This window comes from Strix uralensis, chromosome 25 (genome assembly GCF_047716275.1).
Source record: "Strix uralensis isolate ZFMK-TIS-50842 chromosome 25, bStrUra1, whole genome shotgun sequence".
Taxonomy (NCBI): Eukaryota; Metazoa; Chordata; class Aves; order Strigiformes; family Strigidae; genus Strix; species Strix uralensis.
In genome coordinates, this window is record NC_133996.1 from 1,951,236 (window position 1) to 1,967,327 (window position 16,092).

General features: G+C 48.4%; 1 protein-coding gene across 4 annotated transcripts in view; it reads right to left on the reverse strand.

Annotated features, from left to right (window-relative positions):
• HIVEP3 (HIVEP zinc finger 3) overlaps positions 1-16,092 on the reverse strand; it is a 278,600-nt gene that overhangs the window by 111,733 nt on the left and 150,775 nt on the right. For 2 of the 4 annotated variants that reach the window (XM_074894251.1, XM_074894252.1), the window contains one exon: positions 9,748-9,842. The exons of 1 other annotated variant lie outside the window; for it this stretch is intronic. The gene's annotated coding sequence lies outside the window, so the exon portion shown is untranslated. Of the gene's footprint in view, positions 1-9,747; positions 9,900-16,092 lie in introns of those variants that run through there. One more of the 4 variants, XM_074894253.1, reaches the window with a different exon arrangement.

Genomic DNA, 16,092 nt, shown 5'->3' on the forward strand with positions numbered 1-16,092 from the left:
GAGGAATACCGTGCTACTTGGTTAAGCACAGCCCATGCGTACCAGTCTGTTACTAACACGTTATGGTAAGAGGAGGCTGCCCAGCACCGGCGGCGAGCTGGCAGCAGCAGGATGAACATCCTCGTGGCTGTCTTTGGACATGGGATGACCATCGCCTTGGGTCCACGGCTGCACAGCACGGGAGGTGCACGCTCCAGCTACACGCCATCCTCTCCCAGCAGTTACATACTGCACAGTTTTCTCCCCAAATCCTGCCCGCACGTCAGGTGTGCTTCACCGCACACGAAGGTGCAGCACGGAAGCTCCTGTGTATGCAGAGCCAGGGTGAGACCCCGAGAGCAGGCTCCTGGCTGGAGCTGGCTCCTCCACCAGCGGCAGGTCCCAGGGGCTCTCCCACCCGCAGTCCTCCCCCCGTGCCACGGCACACAGGAGATGCTCCCACATCTTGGCGCGTCAGCATCCCAAATTCCCCCTCAGCTATGTGCTGAAGCCGTGCCCGTCTACTCTTTGTGGCCACAGTAGAGTAGGACACCCATAAATGTATCTAAAAAAACCCTCTCACAATAAATGACCTGCATCTGTAACTTCTCATATTTCTTTAATACAGTGCCCAGACCATCATTACTCTGCAGGCAGATCCCATCTATCTTCAAACTTTTTTCCTCTTCAAAAGAAAATCTGAGTTTAGTTTTTTTCCTGAAGCACCATCATACAACACAGCACTGGAGTCCAAACACCAAACTGCCCCTTTTCCAGCACACTGGGTGCTCTTCTCTGCCATTTCACTTTAGCTGTTTCTTGACTCCATTAGAAACACAGCCAGTAAAAATCTCCTGAAAACACTGTTCCCAATTAAAGTGAGCCCTTATGAAACCAGTATCACAGCCACTTGCTTAATGTATTTCTCCCTAGAAGAACTTACATGTTTCCTTGATGAACCCCCAAGCATAACAGTTTCCACAGTGATTACAGAAAAAGCAGCAGTGCCAGAAATAACATTGTTAAATGGAAAACATCCCCTGCGCTCGCTCTCACACATGCACACACCCATCGAGCGCAAACGGGCTCGCCGGCACCGGGGACAATTCCTCACGGTGAGAGCCCAAGCACTGAGTAGCCAGCCCAGTGCAAACGCAAACAGAGATGGAAATTGAGACAAAATACCACTTTTTAAGTAGGTGTCTTGGTGATGGCACATGGACAGGTACCCTCTACACACAGGCATGCAACAGCATACCCTTGAATAGACATATAATCCATGACCACATTCCAAAAGCAGCTTCCCAAGCACAATATTCAAAATAATTTACCTAGCAAGGCAGGACAAAATGATCGCTCCAGATGGTGTGTCCTGCCTTGTGAAAGGCAATTTTAGTTCTGACACAGACCTGCTGCAAAAGCAGGAAAGAAAAATACCAAGTATCGGAGCTTGTCTAAACCACCCTCCCTCGGCACTCACATTTATTCACTTATTTGAGGTCTAAGTCATGCAAAGCTGCAGTTTCCATTCACGTGAAACTGTGTGTGCGTTTTCAGGATGCTGCCAAGCTCCTCTTCCCTGCTCCGGGCAGCCGCTCTCTGCACACCGGCAGACCACAGCACCGTCCCCACCGCTGCTGTGACTGGACTGACATCTCTTGACTTTCCTCATTTATTTACCAAAATAGAGACGAGGCTTTCAGCAAACACCTTTCCAAAGCTATTTTCAGCAACAAGTGCCCTCACCAGCTTCAAACTCCTTACTGGCTTATTGCTCTCATGAAAATAAAAATATTCACTTTTTTTTGTTGTTAAAACCTAACCTTTTTGCTCACTGCCAGGGCATCAGTTCCTGCCCCCTCCCCACACCCCTCACAAACATCTTCTCTTTCTTAGCTCTCTGTCCCCTTGTCCTTTCAGAGTCCTCACCAGCCAGGAGCCTTGTTTTGCCTGGGAAGAACTCAACACACTTATCTGTGTAAAAAATGATCACATTTATCACCTTGATTTGCATTAGAAATTATTAAAGTACATGACCAAACTCCTGTTCACTTGGGAAGGTAATGCTCTAATTTAAGATGACAAAAATGGGTTCAAAAAGAAAAAAAAACTCTAAACAACAATGTCCAGCTTAGATTTTTTTGTGGTAGGTTTTGTGCTTGACACGACTGACGCATCCACAACCAGAAGCCTCCCAGAACTGGATACATCCCTGACTGCCAGCAAAGACTTATTTCCAGTTCACAAGAAATGGGATTTGAGGATTTCTGTTATATTCACACACTTCATTTCTGCCTTTACACCTGTTTACTTAAAAAAAATTTAACTGCTGGTTTAACATTTTGGCATACCATCTCCTACCTTCTGAATAATTCTGAATTCTGATTAATGTAAATACGAACGCAAAGTATTTTCTAACTTTGCAGCAAATCCCCACAGGTGGATGACAGATCAAAACACGACGGCAGCAGACCATGTCTACGGCAATGAATTACAGGCAGAATCAAAAAGCAACTATATTCCATGGAGACTATAAGGCAACCAACACCTCATCTGGGACTTTCCCTTAACTTCTTTAAAGACCTAAAACCTGCATAATGCATAACAAAACCAACACTGCAGGCTTTTTCTTCAGCAGAAAAACAGCACAGCGCTGCCTTAGGGTTATGAAAAAATTCTTCAGTTTGGCAGTAATAGTTTTAGCCTTCTTCGCTTTACTGTTTCTGAATGCAAACGGCGCCATTCAAAGCAGGTTTGCAAAAGCAGCAAGGGTTCGGTTTTAATAAATGCTCCTTGAATTAAAAAGGATTACCTTAGTAATGATACAAACCACGGCAGTAAACTCATTAGACAGTGAGTCATTGCTGTAGGATGCGATCAGATGTGAAGATCCAGCCTGTGCTGCTGGCAGGTCTACTCGTACAGTGCAAGGAAGATCTCAGGCGATTCTTGGATCTCTTTTACCCAGTTTGGCAGTTTTTTGAGTAGCTGCTGGGCCATCAGGGCTGCAAAGCAATAGCTTCCCCAGCCTAAAGTGCTCGTGAACCCTAAGTGTGAATCTTTACCATAATACGTTCTCATAGTTATTTGTAGTCATTCACTGTAGCGTGAAACACTTAGAATATTATTTAAAATAGTATCAATTTACTTTTATTTAGCATTTTTCACACTGGTGGAAAAAACTCTGTGGTGTTTTACAAACTGCTGCGGCGGGAGTGTGGCAATGCTCCTGAGAGGGAGGGAGAATATTTTTAACCCCATTTTACAGAAGTGGGAACTGAGGCACGCACTTTTCCACAGAAGGATATTGGCCAGAAACACTTCTGAATTCTTGCAGGACAACTTCCAGCAGAGATCCTCACTTCCAGAAGAAATGTACACTTATTCCAGACTACAGTGGTCACACTGTTGTGTCCCAGCCAATTTTCTCACGTAAACAGAGTGGTGAAACAGTGGGGAAGAGTGGTTTCTCTTCAGGTTTTGTTAATTTTAGCCTGCGAAAGTCATGAAGGAAATACCTGAGCACTACGGGCAAGTTTGCGGGAGGTAATTAAACACCCAGCCCGACTTCCCTTCCAATTCCGAAAAGCTTCACATTCTTCTGTAGATATCTACAACTCTATTTTTGCACTTGGTTCTAGCTTGACCTTTTATTGCACTGTTTTGTTCCAAAGTCAAACACTCTACATCTTAAAAATGAAAGCATTTTTCTCTGAAACATGACCAAAATTTTATTTTCCTCTTTGAAATGTGCAAAGACCCAACGCATCTTTGGTGGGTTTGAATACACACAAGAATGCTTTGTCCTGCCCCTACCAGCCCTGACATCCTCCGCAGCAGAAACCTCCCAATTCAGACCAGTACTCCGGCTGGGATGCCAAAGAGGCCTCAAATTTGAGTAAAGAAAACCCTTAGCTGTTTTCACGTGTACAAAGAATAACTGCTGTGAAGAGCTTTTCTAAGGAAAGCCACTCCAGAAACACCACTCAGTGACCTTCCTCCCGAAGGATGCATCCCCTTAAGGGACAGGCATTACCTCTCCATCGTTCCTCACACCCAGCCAGCTCATCACCCATAACTGGTCCCTTGGCAGCTGGCACAACCCGGTGTGGCTGCAGTGCCTCCAAGGGAGTTTATCAGATTTACATCCTCGTGGCAATAGGGTGGCAACTGCAAATTACCAGCCCGTTACAGAGCCACAGCTGACCCAGCCCAGCAGCTGCTCTTGCTTTACAGGTGGCGGGTGTCATCCCAGTGCTTTCTGAAACATGTGAACTTTATGAAACTTTTTTATTTTTTATTTCTATTCAACTCAATTTTAGCCCCATCTTCAGTTTTTCTATAGCTTTAAGTTATGTTAGTAAGTCTCCCCAGAAGGGAACAAACCCAAAAAAAACTGAATAAAGGGCAGGAGGGAACACAGGAAACCCGTGGGCAGCTATTTAAAGAGTCGGCGATGCCTCATGGAAAACTCTGAAACACATTCCTGTTAGTGACAAACACACTGCTTCTGCCCCAGGTCACTCGCTGCATCCCCTGGAGTCCTCACCGCCTCACCCTGAGCAGCAGGGAATGGGGAGAGCCTCTCTATCCCACACCTTTTCCTAGGCATCTCCCAGCAGCTTGGGGCAGGAGGAACCACCCAGAAGTCCAGGGCCCAGGATGTTCCTCCCAAACCCCTTGAAAGCTCCTAGAAGCTCTCTGAGTTTCACAACATGTTTTGTGAACCTTGTACCCCACTGCCTAAATAACAACCACTCATCAACCTTCACCAGGTGAAACGGCTGGAGATGGCACGCCACCACTTCCAGCAGTGACGCAGACCTCTGAAGCATTCAATCCACAATTTATCTTACTATATTACTTCTGGGGAGCACATGTCCAGTCACACACTTACCTAGTTGGCCTTTTACCACAAGACTATATCCCACACTGAGTCGGGAACGCAACCAGTTCACAACCCAGCACCCCTTGGGTCCCTTTGTCACCTCTGGCTCATGGTTCATCATGATTTTGATGACAGACAGGGCTATCAAGAGAATAATCATACACCTGAAGATAAAGAAGGCCAGTCCATATATACCCAAGACTTAAATCTACTAGTAATTCTTGTGAAAAGTGACAGCAGGTGGTTATAGAATTAACGGTTGTCTCTTGTGCCTTTTGAGTTCTGCAAAGCAGTGAACTGCCCTTCAGGAGAAACCATCTGAACAATGCAGAAGTTGGATTTCAATCTGGACGTAGCAGCGTGGCAGTAAAGACTTCAGGGAACTACTAGACTTAAAACCGGGTTTGCTAGGAAAAGGGCCAGGCTCAATCTTATTGGATTCTCCTGAGGTTTCCCCTCTAAACTGCACCACCGAATGAGGGCTCAGCAACCCCTCCAGGTCTCAATGCATCTGAAGCAACGTTAGCAGAGAAACGCAAATCCTATGTCTGAACTCAGCTGGATCTAGCCAATTTTTGACACACCTTGCCTTCCTGCCTAAAATCTGTAGGTCTAATGGAGAAGCAGTGCAAAATAACTGAAACCCCAAAGCCTCCCAGGGCTGCAAAGCCTGAGTAACAGTTTAATGAGCAGGCGACCCTCCAAAGCCTGAGGAAGAAAAAAGGGAAGGTCTGGATAAGTGGCGTGGAAAAGACAACTTAGGATCTGGAGACGGAGGAGCTGCTGAAACTGAAAACCTCATTTGCACAAAAAGGATTTTTATATCATCTGTGTATAATAAGGTTTCCCACAATGCTGAAGATGCTCTACTCCGAGTTTGTACCAGTGGCTGACCCGCCTGCTCATTCCTATAGCGATGCCCTACAAGCGCCTTGTGCCTATGCGGGATGGTACACGGGCTTGAGGAACAAGCAGTCCTTGCTTACACCAAGTCCATTTTGGGAAGGTAGGAACTTGATCTCACTCTTGTTTTCCTCTTAGTTATTTATCCCTGCTTAAAAGTCGCTGAGCAGTTCCCAGAACTTTCCTGTACAACTGAAAAGAAAAAAAAAAAAAGCTTACAAAAATACCATCCAGGTGTATTTAAATGGGTTAGTTACTGCTCCTCTTAGGGAAAAGGCTTCTCAGAAGACTGCCATGCAGTAAATGCTCGGGGACGTCTCTGCTCATTCAGCTCTGCGTGGCAGATTTCCTCACCTTACCCTGCTGCACGTGCAACCCCTGTTCACCTTCTCAGAAAGCTCCGAAAAGCGAGCAGTAAGCAAAAACCAGTGCTACATGAGCTAGTCACAGCCTGGACTTCCTAGGGAGAAGGGGTTGGGCTTGGTTCAGGGCTTTGCAGAGAAAATGAGGCAACGTAGAGGATAAGGAAGATTTATTGCACATTTACTTTCACCAAATGTTTTTTGAATGACTGAATAATCCCCTAGTCCCTTTAACACAGGCCCTCCCTGACACACAATGCGTCTTTTGATGCTCATTAAAAGGTTCACCTTATGCAGGCATGTAATTAGAGCCGGGCAGGATAAAAATTTCCATTCTGATTACTGCACCGATTATAGAGACCAAGATCCCAGCTGACTGTGCAAAGCCAGCCTGGGAAAGACCATTTTCTTGAATTCAAGTCATGGCACAGCGGGAGCACTAATCACAACTGTCCTCTTGCAAGGTGGTCTCGGCAGAGCCCAGGAGAGGGGGCACCAGTGAGAAATCGGTCTGGTTTAACAAGCGAAAGGTGGGAAGAATTCAGCAAGTGTAATGGGCAGAATGGAAAACAGAATAAATATTTCCCTGCATCCCAAGTGGCCCTACTGACTGCAGGTCCCAGCAGAGCTATAAAGATCTGCTAACAAGCAGCCTTTCTAAAGTCAGAGACAATGGTGTTGAATGTATATTTTAAATAAATGGCTTTCCTTTCCAGAGGGTTTTTTTTTTTTTTCCCCTAAGTTTGAACCCCCTTGCCAAGAAACCAAATGCTTTAAAGCGCTTTAGAAACGGCGGGTCTGCTGAAACACTTTTTGCATTCAACATGTGCAGCCAAATGTGGCCAGAAGTTATGACGGCAGAGCTCCTCCGAGCACAGAGTCAGCAGGAACCTCGGTGATTAGGGGAGACGGAGGAAGCCGGAGGAAAGCCAGCTTTCTTAACGCAGAAGGAGCTACCCGACATGGCCATGGGACTTTGCCAGTGACGTATAGCAAGGGAGTTCCCAGGAGCCCCTCATTAATGACCTGCCACCCAATCAACAGGATGGCCGCGGTGATTTCCCCAGCTGGGATACACTTCCCTGCTCTCTCCGATTACTGCTAAACCACCCATGTCAGCGATGCCTTATCCCCGCAGCTCGGGAAAGGTTTCTCAACAGCGCTTTTGTTGTTAACTTCAGAATAAATATTATTTTCTAAACTGTTTCTCCAGGGACTCACCCCACCGGATCCCCTTAGTAGTCCCCCACATCCGACCACGCTCACACAAACTGCAAACTACGCAGGCTGAACACTGAGCTATTCTATTGACTGCTGCCGTATATTTTTCAAGAGCAAACTCCAAACATTTCTGAGTTTGCTCGCCCACCGGTCTCCTCTCTCCTCTGCCCCAGCTGCGAGAACGTGCTTTTGCGCAGTTGGGAAAACCAAACAAGCAGAACCTGCGGTCCTGTCTCTCCTTTTTCTGCCGCTCGTGCACCGGGAGCAGCCACTCATCAGGGCAGGGGGGACAGAAATCTTGTGAGGGTCCCTTGTTAAGATGCTAAAAGCACAGTAGAGAAGCTGCAGTGGGACACACAAATGTTTCTGAAATGGCTGATGTCTGACACAGAGAAATTAGAAGTGCCTATTGTGGATTAGGGTGAAAATGGTCAGTCACAGTGAGTGAGTCCCCTTCCTTTATGTTGCAAGAGCTTCCCCAGCAGAGAGGGCTCCTCAAAGGCAATTCTCAGGGGCTGCACCACACTTCTGCATGTGCTGAATGTGTCCCAGAGGACACAAAGCCCAGACCTGCTGCAAGCAGTTTGGTGGTAACACATTCATTAATTAATCAACTAGTAACTTCTGGAAGTTTTTCCCTTGATGCACAGTTTACACAAGTCCTCTACAGATTCTGTTTCTCCTGTCCTTAATAAGGACTGCGGTGAATCCTTCACCAGCCCAAGCAGCCTGACGGCAAGCCTTGGAGGCAGAAGGCTTGTCTTCTCAGAAGCAAGTCAGGACAGCACATAGCAACCCCCACCATCTCCTACAGCAGTATCCCTGCATCCTCCATCTGAAGGATTCTGCTCTAGGGATGAAAGAAATCGTATTTCCACGACCCCTTCAGTTAGACCTGTTTGCTGCGAAGGGGAAGGGAGGAAGGGGATGGGGGCAACAGGACTCACTGACCGGGCTTTGGAACCTCCTGACACCTGTAAGCCAAGCGAGAGTCACAATGTCCCACCCCCCCCCAAAACCACCTATTTGTAGTGGGAAAATGCTCTCTGACAGCATTGTGAACATTTTCCTGCAAGAGTCAGAATGAAAAGTTCCTGAAGCACTGAGGTTGTCAGAAAAACATGACAGTCCCCAACAAGCACAAACAGCTTCCCAGGGGATCGCTGAAGCCAAATAAAATTCAAGATGGGAGTTACGACGAAGAGGCTATCAGGACATCCAGACAGCGAAGGTTAAAACCAGCTCTGCGCACTGACACTAATAATCTTTCAACACCAGGGAAACTAAAAGCCTGTAAGCTACAGGTTATCCTCTAGCAGTGGAGCAGGGTTTGGATTGTATTGCTCACACCATAAATCACCGTGTCAGCTGCCCCAGCCATTTCCACTTGCCAGAGTGTAATTGGGTAAAAGTGGCAGGCGCTTTCACGCCAATTAGCTAAAGAACGAGGAGCAAAAAAAAAAAAAAAAAAAAAAATACAATAATGCACGGTGCCTTTTTCCGGAATAACAATCCACACATTTGCATAGAGCAGCTCAGCGCGTGTCTGCATTTCTGATCGCACCTCTGGGTGCATCAAAAGCGTTATTAATTTCCATCGAGGAGGATTAAGAAGCTTAAATCGTTAGCACTCATTTACTCAGACTTAATGCATTTTTAAAGCTGTCTCATTTTATGCTGATGTGCAGGTGCTAATCAGAAGCGCTTAAAAGGGATCAAACACCCAAAGGGTCAGCCCGCAGGTACAGGCCCTCTGCAGCCAGCAGGTCCAACCTCCTCCCCTGCCTGCAGAAGCCCCGCAGATATTTTGGGCTCTGGGGTGGGAAAGTGCTCGCCGGGAGCCCGGGCGGGGATTTTCCTCTCGCAGCTCCGCTCCCATCACGTGTCGCCCAAGAACAACCCCTCCGCTCCCCACTTGCTTTCCTGTACAAGTGATAAGGAGGAAATCCGTCCCAGACAGACAGACAGACAGACAGCTCACCCCTGCCACATGGTGCAGCCAGCGAAAGTCCCCAGCTCTCGGCACCTTAATTAGAGGTGGCCGCCAATTAAGAGCGGAGCTGCAGCTTACGCCGGTGCCAGGGCAGCACCCGGGCTGGCTGGCGGCGGATCAAGAGAAACAACCCCTCCGTGTTTACAGTATCCAGTAGCCCGACACCCAGTAACTCCTGGTTACTCATTGCAGTGACCTCATCAGCGAGACGTGCCCGTGTGTTACAAGTGCTCTTAATTACGCCTCATCGGCTGCGCTTCCCTCTCAGCGCTGACCGCGGCTGCTACCAGAAAAAAAAAAAAAAAAAAGATAAATAAAATATATATCTCTCTCAAAGCACGCACACAACCACCACCACCCCCAGCAGCGAGTGCCTGGAATGAAGCGATGGGATTTGTTACCTGCACATGCCCCCCGCACGGCAGCCGCGGCTCTCCCATGACTCTGCCCGGTGAGAGGTGGGGACCCTGGGACTCCAGGGGGATCTTCTGCCGGGCTGCAATAGAAAAGGTTAGTTTAAAGCTCCTTATTTGGGCAGTGATGTAAAGGGAAGTTGTTCAGGCAGCGCCTCCCCCTTTTTCCATTCACTACACATTGTTTCCTGTTGTCAAGCAGCTGCTGTGGCTCTGGGCACAGACAAGGGAATCCTGCAGCCCCCGGCTGCTGCAGGAGGCGCTGCCCGGTCCCGGCTGCCCACGCACGGGGTGGGGGGGGAGCAAAACCCCTCCGGGCCGGAGCACGGGAGCGGCTCGGAGATGGGCCCGGCCCCCCCGCCCCGCACACGCCAGCGCTTTCCACCACAAAAGCGGCTTCTTGCCTGGGGGGGGGGGGCGGGGGGGGGAAGGAGGAGGGAGCCCCGGCCCGGCCGAGGGAGCGCGATGCCGGCACGGCGCTGCCAGAGCGGCTCGCCCGCCGCGCCGCCTCCCTCCCCTCTCCATCCCTCCCTCGCCGCCTTCCTCCTCCACATCCTCCTCCTCCCCTCCGCAGCTGTCCCGGCTCCCCCCGCCTCGCTGATCCAGGCGCTCCCCCCGCGGCAGCCGAGAGCTGCCCTTCCCCGGGGCTGCGGGAGCGGGGCGGGGGGCACACACATGGGGGGGGGGATGCTATCCCGGAGGGGACCCGTGAGCACACACCCCCCCCCTCCCCCGAGGCTGCAGGAGGGGCCGGCGGGGCTGCCCACGGGGGGCCGCGCCGGGGTTTCCAGCGGAGGGAAACTCCGCGGGCGCGGAGCGGGGTGCGCAGCGCCGGGCACCGCCGCGGGAGCCGGGACCCGCGCCCGCTCAAACTGCCTGATGTGCTCCCCAGACGCACCCACCCTTTCCTTTCGTCTTCTTTTTTTTTCTTTTTCCTTCTTTTTCCTTCTTTTTTTTCTTTTTTTTTCTTTTTTTTTTTTTTAAGTTATCACTGCCGTGACACACTGCAAGCCTGAGCCCTTGCGCTAAAAGGGGGAGACAAAGTGCTCCTTCAGACGGCTGCAGGCAAAGCAAAACGCTCAGGCAGGCGAGAGCCGCAGAGCGTGTCCCTCTCCCACGTGGTGATGGCAAAAGGGCTCCGGTGGCGTTTGCCCTGGCTCCCGAGCGGGATCCCGGCTCCGGGCAGCCCGAGGTGAGCTCAGAGCACCGAGCCCTGGGTTTTCAGCTGGGGAGAAGCAGGCTGGGGGGTTTTTAGAAGAAAGCAGTGGAGTAGCCGTGCATCCCAGGCTGTGTTTACATTTGAACTATATGTGCATATTCAGCAAAATGTTTCCTGCGTCTTCCGTAGTCATTAGAAGTGCTGCTGTAGATAGGGTTTTGCTGGCAAAAATGAGAACTCTTGTCAAGATTACTTATTTTTCCCAGCTCATCAGTAGATGCCTGATAACTGCCTGCCACTGCACGGTGTGCCTGGTAAAACACGTCGTGGTGAAAACAGCTCTACCCCAGAGCTGACACAGCCATCCTAGCAAAACTGCATCTCAGAGCTCCTTTTCTAATGCAGGCTATGCAAAAAAAATCACTAGTCCAAAAAACCCCACCCCACCCCCCCAAAAAAACCCACTATTACCAAGCCTACGTTCCTAGCTGACTCCAGATTTTATAAAGTCAGGGTTAAGTCAAAAAAAAAGTCACCTAATGATGATGTGAGGTCTCTATGATGGAAAGAATTACGCTGGCAGCCAAACAAGAAACGTAGCAGGATGTGCTTTTTGGGGTGAACATCAACAGAGTTGTCGTTTCACTCAGAAAACAACATGTTGCTTTTCAGGAGAATCAAGGATTGGAAACCTCCTACCGAAACACCAGTCTGGCTCATTGCCAACCGGCCACAGGGCAAACGCCGTGTAAACTGCATCCCCAAAATGCTTTTGGTGTTAAAAATGAGAAAATACCATGTTACACATGCACTTTCTGTGAACATATTTCCTCAATAGCCCAGTTTCACACCCAATTTCAGCTTCTCTCGTTCCAGACAGAAATGAGAATTAGAGGGTGATGTAAAAATGCTTCATAGTTTTATTTGTTTAATTTTGCTCCCGTGCTGCCCCGGTCTCCCCCCTCTCTCTCAGCCTCGGTCACTTTGGCGTAAGCAGGTGCAGTTGCTTAAGGTCTTTAAGGAATTGTACGGATGCAGTCAGACACTGGATACGCTAATGGGCCCACGAGGACTCTCAACCTGTGCATGTGGAGTAGCCTCTACCCTCCCAAACCTCACTTGATAAACACTGAAATTGGGTGTGTTTCCCCCTCGAGCAAACTTTCACATCGGGGCTGGCTGCAGTTACAAAGCTGCTCCGTCCTGGTCGCTGGGGTTACGGCCCCAGCTGCACATCCAGTTTGCTCCTGGCCACAGAGAGCAGATCGCGTCCAGAGCTCTGCACAGACCGACTCTGGTTTGCTGGGCCAAAATCAGTAAAAGCAGGTTTGTCACTTAAAGGTCAGGTAACGCAACCCGGACTGAGCAGGGGACTGTGGCGATAGAAGGGACTGGATACAGCAAGGCATCCACTTCCTTCATCAAATTGGACTTGAGTATTTGGACAGACACGTAATAAATGAAATACAGCTCACGGGAGCATGGACAGAAACGCAAGGACCCCTAACCAGAAGCAAAAGCAGCCACCAAAGGTGTCTCTCAATTACTCCGTGGGGGAAAATCAATTACATTCCGGTAATTCCGTAAACACCTCAAATTCCAGCAGCAGCCTCACGATGGTTCTGATTTTACTAGGCCAGACAGATCATCTCCTCCTGACACATCTATGATCTTCCTTCCTTTTTTTGCACATGGGGATGAACTGAGAACTGGCTGGGAGAAGCACTTACTAAAATACAGCCTTCCAGTCTGAAAGGGCAAGGGCACACAGCGTGCCTCTGAGAGCCTTCAGCACCTCTGCCACGATAAACTCTCTCTCCTCAGAAGACACAGCCCCAGGAATTAATGAAAACAGTAGCAAGGTGCTAATGTTGCTTATAAAGTGCACCACACAGCACCAAACATGAGTACATTTAAGATTTTCACCAAAAAAAATATTATGGATTTTTAAATTTTATTTTTAACCAGCATCCTTGACTCCACCCACCACACCAAACACCCAAACGCCCTCCTCCCAGTTACCGAGGTTGATCTGTGTGCTCCAGCACCCAAACAGGTGGAGGTATTTTTCCCCTGAACAGTACAAACACGGCCATTCAAGGCAATCAACACAAAGGTGTTTGCCCCACGGTGGCTTTTCTTAGGTGGAAGAGTGCGGTTTTGCTTAAATGGGAAAACGAGGGACCAGGTTCCCCCGAGACTCCTCTTCCCGCTGCAGGGTCAGGAACACATGGGGTTAAGTTCAGGCCACGGTGGGCAGTTTTGTGGAAATCCTTTGTTAGAATCCAGCATTTAGTCAGGAAAGGGACTGTCCTCAAGTCCAGGATGGTTAAAACAACCACATCTCACTCCTCATTTAAAGGTCAGACTCTTCCTCCCCTTGGTGTTTAGACTGGTTACGCTGCCTCCCCATCCTTCACCCACCCCTGTTCACCTCAGCGTGGCCCAGGGTGTGCAAAAATTACCCGCTGCCTGAAAAGGCCTCTTTGAAACTGTTCCCACCTCTTTTTTTTTTTTTTTTTTTTTTTTTTTTTTGAGCTCTATTAGTTTTTCCACCATCCCTGCTGCTGTGCAGGAGTTCCCAGCGCTGTGCTCCTCCTTGAGCCCCCCTCAGTGCTCTGCACGCTTCCAGCTGGTCCCTACCTCATCCCTCTCTTCCCTGTTGCTAAAATGCTTTAACAGAAGCTGAAAGCATGGTCAGGACTTTCAGCTTTTCCATACACATGACTGCTAGAGCTACCATTTGAGTAACCCAGTGGGAAAGGAGGTTCCCCGTAAAGAATGCTACAGTGTGGGAATCAGGGATTTTCATATTTCTCCCACTGATTTGCTGTGCAACTATCAAGTCACTTCACCTTTCTGTGTCTAAGTCTTCCCATCTGGGGAAACTATCTGGGGACTTACAGATGCTGTTGTGTTGTTTTTTTTTTTTTTTTTAAAGCCCCTATGCCCAAGAATGAGCAATCACGCTCCTGATGGAGGGGGGGGACAGGGAATATGGTTTTCATGTCATCTTTCCCCTTGGGAAAGATGGAGCAGCAGAAACATGTGAATCAAACGTGTTTCAGATATATTTAACAACCTTTTACAACCTGAACTGTAAATCCCTAAAAGTGAAACGAGATCTTCAGAAGTTTTAGGCTCCGTCAGCACCACCGACAAGCCCTGAGCTCCCCCTGCTCCTGGAAATCCCACCAGGCACCTTTCCTGAGGTGTGTTTATTTTGAACAGTCTGACCCCAGAAGCCCACATCCCTTTTCAGCCATCACATCAGCAATCAGGAGTTTAATGCCCACTGAAGGGCAGCGCCCACTGGGCTGCCTGAGAGTCTCGGTCCCCCCCGCTGTGGCTCAGCTCCCCCCAGCTCACCTCGGCCCTGGACCTCAGGCACCACAGGAGCTCTGCGTCTCACTTTCCACATCTGCAAAATGGGAATAACAGCGTTCCTTAACTCAAAAGGTCCCTGTGCTTGTTAAACATTTCAAAAGCATGCGGGAGAATCTTCAATTATCCAAAAAATCACTGCAAAGTTTCATTATTATTCCAACACTTACATTAAAGACACATGTCCTGGTAAGTAGCAGGCATGAGGAATCATTATGCTAATTTTAGACAGAGCATCTGCTCAATGTTAAATCTGAAACTTTGTCTCGAAGAAATAATTTAAATTATTTTTCTTCAGAATTGACATTTGTCAAACAATATGTTGCGAATAGACATCGCAGCCAACTATGAGTAATCCGAGCGAGCACACGTACTCTGCCACGGCGAAAAGCGCTCGGGGAGAGAGGTTGCTGCATTTTGGCATGGCAGGAATTAATGAGTAAAATCGCCAGGCTGACGTGCTTCCTGCCTCCAAGCCATCCCTGCCAGCTTCTGCCGGTGGCACAGGCCGTCTCCTCGGGGCTGTGTGTTCTCCAGCCGCCTCTGCCCCCTCCTTCCACCTTCGCTCCCAGCCGCCGGGGTTGCCCAAGCTGCCAGCTCCCTGCCTGCTCCCAGTTCTGCTCAGCATCTCCCAGGGAGAGGCTCGGCTGGAAACCTGGGACCTCTCCCTTCAGCCGTATGTGTACTATACAGACCTTAAGCAATGTTTATTGCACCGCTGGAATAATCTACATACATGTCTTCGAACACCATCTTACCCTATTTTAATTTTTCTGCACAAGCACCTGAGCAGCCTAATCCAGTTTTGCAAAGTACCCGGGTACAGGAGATAGCATCTTCAGAGCTATCAGCCCGGGCACTCTCAGTTGCCAGCCCTGTTTGCACTGGGGGAAGGGACTCTGCTACCTTCCAGCACGTTTTTTCCCTTCCCTTCTGTTTTTCTGTACAACCTTCCTATTAATTTTAGGCCAGTCGTTTCCAGCGTGCCTGGGGAGCCCTGGGGATCCAGAGGCAGCTTCTAAGGGTTTTGTGAGTTGTAACTAAGAAAAGCAAACCCAGCGCCTGGAAGCTTAAATTTGCCATGCAAATGACTGCACCCCACTGTAAAAATGTAAGATTTACAAATCAAAAAAAAAAGGTTGGAAACCACTGACATAGACCAATATACAGTAAACACCCCAATAACCACATCAACATGTGTGACACAAGGTATTACAGAGCAGGTCCACATCTAGCAGAATGGGTGTCTATACATAACAAGCGTTAATTTAAAAATTAAATAAGCATTTTTACCGTATACTTTGAATTACACTGTGTACACAGGAGTCATCTCTCCCCCAAAATAGTACAAAAATACAAGTTCCATTTTACTTTTAAGAACTGAAGTTAAATGGTCACAAATTGCCATCATAGTGTCTAGTGGATATGGTCTTTTGAATTCTCCCTAGTAGAGCTCCTAAGTTCCATTAGAAATTATTCATCTCAAATATCCTAAATGCTTGTTTATAAAATCAGCCACTGATCCCTGAGCCATCTCCTTTTTGGCAGTACCATATATATATTGTCCACAAGCATTTGTCTGCCTTTTAGACAAAAAATGCTGTAGAAACAGCCACCAAAATTCACTCGTGCTGCCTAAAACCTGTTTCTGCTTTATTTTGACCCTGACAACACTTTTCAAGTAATCGCAATAATCTCTGACTGTGAAATTATCAACTGTCCCATGCAAATATCCTGCTTAGATTCATTTTCCCTTAATGAAAATGAATTTCCCTTCATGGCAAAGGATG